The sequence below is a fragment of the Lolium rigidum genome, chromosome 7 (assembly GCF_022539505.1).
Source record: "Lolium rigidum isolate FL_2022 chromosome 7, APGP_CSIRO_Lrig_0.1, whole genome shotgun sequence".
Lineage (NCBI taxonomy): Eukaryota > Viridiplantae > Streptophyta > Magnoliopsida > Poales > Poaceae > Lolium > Lolium rigidum.
The window spans coordinates 358,781,681-358,793,490 of record NC_061514.1 but is presented as its reverse complement, the minus strand read 5'-3'; positions in this window follow the sequence as shown (position 1 = coordinate 358,793,490).

Here is an 11,810-nt window from a genome sequence, read left to right as displayed (position 1 = left end):
GGCCTCCCAAAACATATCCCGCCGCCGATTCATTTCTCCTATCCCGCCGATTTCTTTCTCCCTCCCGCCGTCCACCCGCCGCCGCTACCCTCTCTACATGGCGCCGCCGACAGCCCCCAAAAAGATGGCGAAGAAAGCGGCCAAGAAGCCGCCGGGCAATGGGACGAAAGGGGCGACAGCGCCGTTCGCGAAGCCGCGGAAGGCGCCGGCTGCGAAGAAGAAGCCTGAAGGAATGACCGAAGATCAATGGCAGCAAGATTGCCTGCGCCGGAAGCTATCGACGGTGGAGCGGAAAGGACGGAGGGTGGCGGAGCCTTGGCCGACGCTGCGTCGTCTGAGAAGACGCAGGCGTCGATCACGAAATGCCTCGCCGACGTCTCCTCGACCTTTATCTCCCGCGACAAGAAGGCCGACCAAAGGTGGGCCGAGCTGCTCAAGAGGCAAGAGGAGAAGCTGGAGCTCAAGAAACGTAGGGACGACATGTCCCTGCTGAGAACGTCGACAGAGGGAATGTCTCCCCGGACGCGAGCGGCGCACAACTTCTTCAAAGGCCAGATCCTCGACGACATCGAAGCCAAAATGGCGGCGGCGGACGCGGCGGCTCTGGCAGCGGCATCAGCGGCAGCGCAGCAAGAGCAGGCTGACGCGTCTTCTACTGCTACACCTGCGTCGGCCTCTGCGTCGGCGACGGAGCAGACGCACCATGCACAGGAACAGGCAGATCGCGACGAGGTCGTCGTGCTCGACGGGCCTGCGTCGACTCAGGATACGACGCCGTCGCCCAACCCCTTGCCCTTCTTCTAATTTGCATGCACCACCGGTCTGTAATATGATTGCGCGCCTAGTACTTTGATCGATCGCCGCTACTCTGATCGCGACGAATCGGCGCGAACGATCTCTTTTGAATGCATCTATTTGAATTTCTGATTGGGGGCGGCGTTTGGGGGACGCGGCTGGGGAGCGACGTCCCCCAAACGCGGCACGAACAAAACACGTTCCCCAAACGCTCAATCCGGTGCGATTTGGGGACGCGACTGGAGATGCTCTTAGCTGTTGCATGCCCGCCGGCCTCCCCTCCCCTTATTCCCCACTGGCGAGTCTCGCCTCCGCGTCCCGTTTTGTTGCTTCACCTGCTACACACGGGGATGTTGCTCCACCTGCTGCTCTCGGCCTCTCGGCCAAGGCGAGGTCGCCGTGAAGGAGGAAGTGAAGGGAGGCGCGTGCGAGTAGGCCGACGACGTCGCGCGCAGAGCAAGTGGACTGGCGGTGTGCCTGGAGCACGGGGCGGCGAGGGCGCCCGGATGGCCTTGGACGGGACTGGATTAGGCGGCGTGCTCCGGGCCGGTCGGCGGCGTTGACCGCAGGAGGTCGGGAGGACATCGGGGCACTTGTCACTAGTGGAAAAACGCTGATCAATACCGGTTCCAGAGGGCCATTTGCACCGGTTTAGCAACCGGTATAAAATATCCGGTGCAAAAGGCCCCCCCCCTTTCCTACCGGTTCCTTACGAACCGGTATAGATGGCCCTCCACGTGGGCGCCCGGGAGAGCGCACGTCGATGGACCTCTCGTACCGGTTTGTACTACAAACCGGTGGCAAAGGTAGGCTGCCTCGGCAGGAAAAATTCGAGAATCTCGCCGCGGCGAAGAATTCAGGGTTTAGGGTTTCGTAGGGGTTTAGGGGTATCGGAGCGTTTCATATCGCGTCGATGCACCGGAAATGCGTTTGGGTTTACGTAGTACATGAAGATCAAGGTGATGCATATAAAGTTGGTGCATATAATATAACACACATGTAATTGCATAAGTAGTACTCTCCGATGCAAATCAAGTCGATGCACCATAGTACAAGCATGAAGATCGATCTATTACACACATGTACCATAGTGGTACACTCCGAGTCAAACTATATATACACACAAAGCAATCGAGGAGCTGGAGAAGATCTTTATGCATAGTGGTACTCTCCGGATGGTGGTATGACTTCCCGAAGGAAAAATCCCGCCAATTCATCGCCGATTGCTTTGAAGCGCTCCTCGATTCCGATCTTCTCCCGCTTTCTTCTCAACTCGTAAAAGAATAAGATGAATACATGAGCTATGTGTGTTATATCAAATCACAAATCAAACAATTATTACTGAAACTCAGCACAACTTATGGTAAGAAAATAAATTTGTGAATATTATTTTCGTACCTCTCTATTTCTTTCATTATTCGCTCTCTCGTCGACAATTCCGTGGATGTACTCGCAAACGTAGTATCCACATAGATTAGTCCCCGGTGGTTGTTTTGCGCATTTACGTACAAGAATATAATTCAGTCAAACAATAATGAAGTATGATAAAGGTGTGTGGACCTAGGTAGTACTACTTACTTTGTTCGCACGCCATATCAGCTTCGGTTTCCAATCATGGGACTGATCTTCCTTGATGAAAGTTTCCCATACGCTGCCCGACAAAAGAAAATGCACAAAAGAGTTATCAATCAGCTTGATATCAGGAAACTAACAAAAAAACCGATAAGAATTTGAATTACCTTTTGAGCATAAGAAAACAAGACTTGTATTGTATAGGCTCTTTGGTTAGTGAGTCAAAGACTTCAACTTCTCCTTCGTACATTTTAATGACGATAAGAATAAAGTGAAACCTGCGCACGTTTAAATATGTAGTGTCATATATATAAGTGAGCAAAATAGAATGTGTTATAAGAGAGTAACACTCACTGGAAGTTGTAAGGCCAAAGTATTGTCTTTTTGTCACTTTGTCGCTTCAAAAACCTTAGCAAAGTCTCCGGTGTATCCCTGTTATAGAGGGGTTCTTCTATGGTCTTGACATGCATTGTGTCCGGGTCAATGAACCCAATGTCCTTGATTTCATCCCTTTTGCATTCGAGCATCTTCAATCTGCATAACATAGCGCACAAAAGATTATAATTTGCAGATAATCAAGGAGCTGAGCTAAAGACTTCTCAAATTATATAAATAAATCACTTACAGACAATAGCAACTGACGATAGATTTGTCGAGGGCCCGAAGATTGTATAACTGGAAAAGCTCGCAGAAGTCAACGCTCACAGAGTATTCTTGGAAGTAGTGCTCTTCCTTAACTCGCACCATGATAGTCTCCATCCCTCCCTTTGCGGCAACACCGTACCACGTATGCAAGTTACGCATACTTGTTGGTAGCTTGCTGAGATTCTCGACCAAATCTTTCCCTTGAACATATTGATATACTACCTTAGCCATGGCGTAATCGGTTGAGATTTGTCGAGAACTTTGAACGGCCTTCTCGTCAAACACCTTTAGAGGGGGACCGATTTAACGGGTTGTTCTCCGAGCTGGTAGACTTGGTGTATCCCTTTTATCTCCACGATACCCGAGCTGGTAGTGGGGTTTTTCGCCTCCATCATTTGGTCGTACGACCTTTCAATAGAACGCCTATAGTCGGATGGCGGCGATGGTTCAGGGTTATACGGATTCTCGATCGTACGATAAACCTTCACCGGATCTAGTGTCTTCTCAAAAGGTATCTCCGGCTCTTTCTTAGCAAAAAGGCCCTCCGCCGGGACTCAACGGCTTCCTGGTTTTCCTCGGGAGTTTTTTCCCAAGGTAACTTCTCAATAGGCGGCGGTGGTTTCTCCTTTCTAGATCTCTTCTTAGGCGGCGTACCATTCCGCTTACCGGCGCTGTCTTACGCGGAGGATCTCGAGGTGGTGGACTCATGCTCGGGGTCCCTCTCGAGTAGGTATGGACTTTGCTGCTCATGTGGACTGCTAGGAGGAGGAGTCGAAGGCCTTTGATGCTCATGTGGACTGCTATGAGGAGTCGGTGGCCTTTGCGGAAGGACGACGTACTTCTTCGGCCATAGGGCGAAACCGTGCTTGACATCGGCAAGTGTCCTCTCATCGTCACCTCTAGGAATATCAAGCTCCACCGATTCAAAAGCCGGAACAACTTCATCCACCCCGACACGAACACAGCCAGGTGGAATGGGCATATGGTGGTGCGTTGCTCCTTCTTCACTTGGGTAAACATAACCGACCGCCACCTTAACGGACGCGGTTCCGAATAACATATAGAGCTCGCAATCTGTCTTCTCCGTGACATAATCCACGGGGTAGCTTCCTCCACACCCGTCAAGATGCGTGGAACCCACACTGCTTCTTCGCTGAGATGGGGCGGCATCGGCTTGAGGATCCTGTAGGAACATCGGCTGGTCGGTGGCCTCTGATTTTTCTCAAGCGCCTCCACCCTAGTTAACAATTCCGTTACAATGTCGGCGTCCTTCTTCTTCTTCCGCGAACGGCTTCTATAAGTGTCGGCGGACTGCGGGAACGCTTCCTTCATGGTGAGACCCGGGCGAGCTCGTACCCGTCCAACGTGTTCGGGATTCCCCGGAGCGAGTGTCGGCTCGTCATTCTCTCTATCGGGAATGTACTCTCCCTTTCGAACCTGTTCAATTGCAGCTACAAGCTTCGGTACGATTTGCTCAATCTTTTCCTTCCATTTTCCCTTCGCAACGATCAGCCCCGTCTTTGGGTCCAACCCTGCCCCATGCGCGAACAACCGAACTTGGACCGTTCGGGCCGGTCCCATGTCACGTGGAGTGATTCTCGCAGCCATCGGTTCATTTTCATACGCTATCCACCTCGGAATGGCAGTCTTGTAGCCACCGACCCCATATGATGCCAAATTGTCTTCTTTGCAGCATTTTTCTTATTTGTGACCGATCGAGACACAAAAGTAGACGATTGCTTATACCTCTTAAATTCTTGCCGGTGATCCTTTATCTTCACTAGATTATCATCGAATACTGGATCTTCATTCTTATATTTGTCCCATAAATTTTTCTTCCAAGTCTGGAATTGTATGGCCATCTTCTTGAGAGTCCATTCCTTGACTTTATTCTTCTGGCCTTCCGTCATGTCTTCCGGTAGGCTGAAGCGTGTCGGCAGAGTTTCCCAAAGAAACTTTTTCATCGCGTCGTTGACATAACTAGCTTCATTGTCCGCTTTCTTCGGCTTATGCCACTCTCGAATGCTGATCGGTACATGGTCCCTAACAAGAACTCCAGCTTGACTTGTAAATTTGGTGCAGTGATCTTTGGGATGCACCGGTTCACCATTATCCTTAAATGCCGTGAGGGCTAACCTACCCTCGCCCTTTAGAACTCGCGTCGGGCCTCGTTTTGTTTTAACGGACTTGCTCGATGTTCCAGAAGGCTAATAGAAAAATTATTCGTTAATAAGTGAAATACAAATAAATGAATGCATCTAGTGATATGAACATAGACTTGATACATAAATATACACCTCGGCGGAGTTTGTTATGGAAACTTCGTTGTCTCTTCTAACTTGTTCGGACTCAAGACCCTCGCCGAAATCATTCGAAAGTCGGCAAAATCTGTTTCATCTCCATCAGCCCCACGGGCACTCTCATATATCAATTTCTGCACCGCTTCTTCCCCCTCCTCATCTCGGACGAAGGTGCCGTCCGCCATAGCTCAATGTCACTACAAAATTAAGAAAGCAATTATATTTCATTCATCATTTGGATAACAATTCAAATGAAGAAAACAAGAACCCTAACCCTAACACTCGGCGGCGCGCTCATGCTCAACGTCTAACCCTACTACGACTACATGCGCTCCAACGGTGTCATCCCGCCCGAGCCCGACGCCAACGCCGAGGAAATAAATGTAAGGAGGTTTGATTTCATGGATGTTAGTTTTATTCATGAAGGAAGAGCACCGAATGTGCATGCTACAATTTAGCTCGTAATACTCTAGATTTACTTTAAGGACGCCCCTCGTGGCTCCTAAACTCTCCTGGTATAGATCTTGTACGTCTTATGATTGTTCAATAAAGAGATCTCGTGTCCCCTAAAAAAGCAGTATTTCATGAAATATAGACAATAATATGAAGATCTATTATACCAAATGCATATAATATGAAAACATATTTCATGATAATTCTTGAAATATGATTTGTTTTCATTGTATGTTTATATTTTACATCTATACATAATTAAATTTCACAAAGTTTGACTTTAACCAAACTTTATATATGACCTATTTTGGGCAGGAGGAAGTAATTTTCAGTACTTAAATTGAAACCATGAAGGACAAAGATAACTCATATGTAGATTTTTTTATCTATGCTATTAAATAAATACTATATGAAGGACAAAGATAACTCATATGCACTTCAGCTGCAGGGAACAATAAAACGCTAAGGCGGGGCGACGGTGAAGCTCGGCGACCGCCGTGGACTGCGGTGGCGGCGCGGGCGGGGAAGCTCGCCGCGGTGCGGAATGTCGGCGGGGAGGCGTGGAGGACGAGCTGGTGGTCGCCTGCCCGAGGTGCTTCCCTCGGCGTCGACTTCACCGCCCGAGCCCGACGCCAAGCCGACAACGCCAACACGGGGGACGTCGGGGCGGCGCTCGCTGCGGAGGCGGCGATGCCAACGGCCTCCTCCGCTGTCTCCTCCGTGCCCGCAGCCCCTCCTCACGCTCCGCCTCCTCCAGGCCGCCCCGTTCGTGCCCTCCCTCCTCACGCGCATTTCGTCGAGCACCCGGAGCGCGTCCGGGAGGTGCTCGCGCGGCGGGGTGGAAGACGACCACCCGGACGCGTCGAGGTCGGCACCGCGGCGCGTGCGGCGGCGTGCGCGGCTAGGGGAGCGTCGTGCGGGCGAGGGGAAGGAGAATGGGGAGGGATGGCGACGGCGGCCGGGGTGGAGAGGGACGAGGGAGGCTTACCCCGCCGGCGCGCGGGGAGCTACTGCTGCGCGCGGACGACGGCGACGGCGATGGCGTGGTGCGGCGTGGCGACGACGACGGACGGCGGCGACGACGTGGTGTGCCTGCGGCGACGGCGAGGACGACGGACGGCGGCGACGGCGTGGGCGCGCGGAGCTCTCTGCAGGCGTCTATGTGTGTGATTTGGGGATTTCCCCGTCCTGCGCGCCTAAGTGAAACAGGGGCAAGGACCTTTGGTACCGGTTGGTGCCACCAACCGGTACGGAAGGCCTTTCGTACCGGTTGGTGGCACCAACCGGTGCCAAAGGCTTTTTTTTTCTTTTTCTTTTTTCTTTTACTGTTTTCTTTTCTTTTGCTGTTTCTTTTTCTTTTCTTTTTCTTTTCTGTATATTTTTTCTTTTCAGTTTCTTTTATTTTCTTTTCTATTTCTTTTCTATTTCTTTTCTATTTATTATTTTTTATTGCTTTTCTTTTTCTTTTATTTTCTATTTATTATTTTCTATTGCTTTTCTTTTTTTCTTTTCTATTTATTATTTTCTATTGCTTTTCTTTTTCTTTTATTTTCTATTTATTTTTTCTATTGTTTGTCTATTTTTTTTCTTTTCTATTTATATTTTCTATTGCTTTTCTTTTTCTTTTCTTTTCTATTTATATTTTCTATTGCTTTCCTTTTTCTTTACTTTTCTATTTATATTTTCTTTTGCTTTTCTTTTTCTTTTCTTTTCTATTTATTATTTTCTATTGCTTTTATTTTTCTTTTCTTTTCCTTTGCTTTTATGTTTCTTTTCTATTTCTTTTCTTTCCTCCCGCCACGACGCCGTCCGCGCGGGAACGCCCCGACGTCGCGCGGGAAACTTTCCCGCCACGACGCCGCGCGTGGGAGAAAAAAGGCGATAAAAAAAGGGCGGGAATAAAATTTTATTACGATTGAACTCTAATTAAAAGTACATAGCTCAACCGAAAATTAAGATACATGGCCGGATTTGACTGTTGGAGTCATTCGGTCATACTCTTGTCTAGCCCTATAGTACTCGCCACCGTAGTCGTCGTAGTCGCCGTCATCATCGTCGCCGGCATCGGGGTCGCGGTAGTCGAACCTCGGCGGGAGAGCACGCGTGGGCCGGGACCGAGGGTAGCGCGAGCGGGGGCCACGGTAGGCCATGACGCCCGGGAGAGTCCGGCCGCGCCACCACGGCCGACGGCCGGCCTCGTTGAAGTTCGAAGGAGGTGGGCCGCCCTCCTCGTGCTCGGCAAGCGCCCTCTCACGCCGATTGATGAAGAAGCTTTCCCAAGTCGGGCCGTAGTCGGGATGCCACCGGGGATTCCTCCGCCGCTCGGCGTGAGCTCGAAGTAGTAGTGGTTCGTGATGGCCATCTCGCGCGCCACACCTAGAGGGACCGGAGGGACCGGTACGCCTCCGACGCTTAGCAACCAGCCTGGTCGGGACGCGGTAGCCCGGCGGGCAGGGGTAGTTCGAGGCGCAAAGCGCCTCCGCCTCCCGGGGGTTAGATATACGATGGAAGCCATGGGAGAGAATGATGAGGTTTGCGGATATGAGTCTAGATGTGATATGTAAATGGAGGCCAAGCCTACATATATATAGTGAAAAAATGGCGGGATGACGGAGGCGGGAACCGGTGAAAAAATAGGCGGAAACCCTTTAGTACCGGCTGGTGGGTGCAACCGGTACTAAAGGTGGTTTTCTGTCATGTAACAAAGTCTGTCGGTGGGATAAGGACGCGTGGGTAACCTTTAGTACCGGCTGGTGGGTGCAACCGGTACTAAAGGTGGTTTTCTGTCATGTAACAAAGCTGTCGGTGGGATAAGGACGCGTGGGTAACCTTTAGTACCTAGCTGGTGGGTGCAACCGGTACTAAAGGTGGTTTTCCGTCATGTAACAAAGCCGTCGGTGGGATAAGGACGCGTGGGTAACCTTTAGTACCGGCTGGTGGGTGCAACCGGTACTAAAGTCGTCGGCATGATAAGGACGCCCTGCTCGATGAGATAAAGCATGTAGCGCATGACGCCTCGCTCGAAGGAAGAAGACAAAGTAGAAGCGGCGCCGTGCCTATAAAAGGAGCATCGCCATGGCAAGCAGCTCAACAAGCCAACATGGATGGAGAGTTTCATCCCCATGGATGGAGGAAAGGGTTGGGAAATCTCCGTGGCGGAACTTCTCGAAGATGCCCTTGGTGCACACGACCTATGGCATCTTCGGAAGTTCCGCCTCGGAAAAATTTCCCTGGAAGCCCGTGAAAGACTCCATCTCCTCTAACAATGTTGTGGAAGGATAGGGAAATCTCCCGTGGCGGAACTTCTCGAATATGCCCTTGGTGCACATGTCCTATATATGGCATATTCGGAAGTTCCGCCTTGGAAAAATTTCCATGCAAGCCCGTGAAAGCTCCATTGTTAACATCATTACACAAAAGTGATTTCCATATTAAGATACACAAGTTATGATCCCTATCTAGCTAGTTTTCCGAGTTTTCTTCGTCCGTTTCCCTTTCTTCCGATCGCGACGCAACCATGGACAATCTTCATTATTTAAGATGATGCTTGGGTCGGTTTTCACCTTGAAGGGTGGAATATCATCAAACTTATTATAATCTTCCGACATGTCTGTCTTGTCCTCTACTCCCACGATGTTTCTTTTTCCCGAAAGAACTATGTGCCGCTTTGGCTCATCGTATGATGTGTCCTCTTGCCTTTCTTTTCTTTTCTTCGGTTTGCTAGACATGTCCTTCACATAAAAAACCCGAGCCACTTCACTCGGCTAGGACGAATGGTTCGGTGTCGTACCCTAGATTCTTGAGATCCACTGTAGTCATTCCGTACTGCGGGTCTACCTGTACCCCATCTTTCAGGTTGAACCATTTGCACCGGAACAAAGGGACCTTGAAATTAGGTCCATATTCAAGTTCCCATATCTCCTCTATGTACCCATAATATGTGACCTTCTTCCCATTGTCATCTCGTCGCATCAAAGCGGACACCACTGTTTTGGTTGGTGCTCTTTTTATCTTGGGCGAACGTGTAAAATGTGTTCCCATTAATCTCGTACCCTTGAAAAGTCGATATAGTCGAAGAAGGTTGCTTGGCCAACAAGTATAGCTGCTCGTCATCAGTGGCATTCATGAGACGTGTTTGCAACCAACCGCCGAAAGTCTTCATGTGTTCTCCATCAATCCAATCTTCACGTTCCTCCGGGTATTTAGAGCGTAAGATATCCTTGTGTTCCTCTTTGTACGGAGCCACCAAGATGGAATTATGTAGAACTGTGTAGTGTGCTTGAGTGAAAGAATGTCCGTCCATACACGTTATTGCTTTCTTTCCTAGCGTGCCTTTTCCACGCAGTCTTCCCTCATAGCGTGATTCGAGAACACCGATCGGCTTAAGGTCGGGAATAAAGTCAACACAAAACTCAATGACCTCCTCTCGTTCCATAGCCCTTGGAGATGCTTCCTTCGGCCTAGCACGGTTATGAACATACTTCTTTAAGACTCCCATGAATCTCTCAAAAGGGAACATGTTGTGTAGAAATACGGGACCGAGAACGCCAATCTCTTCGACCGGGTGAACTAGGAGATGTGTCATAATATTGAAGAAGGATGGTGGGAACACCAACTCGAAGCCGACTAGACATTGGACCACATCCTTCCGTAAATTTTGTAGAGTAAGTGGATTGATCACCTTCTGAGAAATTGCATTGACGAAAGCACATAGCTTCACAATGGGTACTCGAACATTTTCCGGCAGAAGCCCCCTCAATGCAACCGGAAGTAATTGTGTCATAATCACGTGGCAGTCATGAGACTTTAGGTTTTGAAACTTTTTCTCAGACATGTTTATTATTCCCTTTATGTTCGACGAGAAGCCAGACGGGACCTTGATGCTACTCAGGACTTCAAAAAAGATCTCCTTCTCTTCTTTGGTAAGAGCGTAGCTGGAAGGACCTTGATACTTCTCTGGATTCAGGTTGCTTCCTTCGTGGATACTTTGCTGGTCCTGCCGTGCATCCGGTGTATCTTTTGTCTTCCCATACACGCCCAAGAAGTTTAGCAGGTTCACGCAAAGATTTTTCGTCACGTGCATCACGTCGATTGCGAGTGAACCTCTAAGAATTTCCAGTAGGGTAGCTCCCAAAATATCGACTTCTTCTTCCACATGGGTACATGTCCATCAACATTCGGAACAGATTGTCCGCCGGGACCCTTTCCAAAGATCACTTTTAAATCCTTGACCATATCATATATAACTTCCCCGATAGGGCGGGTAGGCTTCGTCCGGTTATCCGCCTCACCTCCGAAATGCTTTCCTCTCTTTCTTACGTGATGTTGTTTTGGAAGAAATCGACGATGCCCTAGGTACACATTCTTGTTTCCTAAATATATAGTGTCGATCTCACCTAAACGAGTGTGTGCATGCGTTGTATCCCTTGTTTGACTGCCCTGAAATGTTACTAAGAGCGAGGCCAATCATTGATGGTTACAAACAACAACGCCCGTAGGTTAAATTCCTTTTGTTCGTGCTCATCCCACACGGGTACACCTTCGTCACGCCACAAGCTGTAAAAGTTCTTCAACCAACGGCCTCGGTACACATCAATGTCGTTGCTCGGGTTGCCTCGGGCCCTGGATGAGCACCGGCATCATAATGAACTTCCGCTTCATGCACAACCAAGGAGGAAGATTATAGATACATAGAGTCACCGGCCAGGTGCTATGATCGGAGCTCTGCTCACCGAAAGGATTAAAGCCATCGGTACTTAGACCAAATCTTAAGTTCCTTGCGTCATCTGAAAATGACTTGAACTCTCTGTCGATTTTTCTCCACTCTGCGACCCATCGGCGGGGTGTCTCAGGCATCAAATCTTTCTTACGGTCCTCTTTGTGCCATCGCAACAACTTGGCATGCTCTTTGTTTTGGAACAAACGTTTCAACCGTGGAATTATAGGAGCATACCACATCACCTTCGCAGGAACCCTCTTCCCGGGGGTGGACTCGCCCTCAACATCGCCGAGGTCATCTCGCCTCGATCTTATACCTCAATGCAC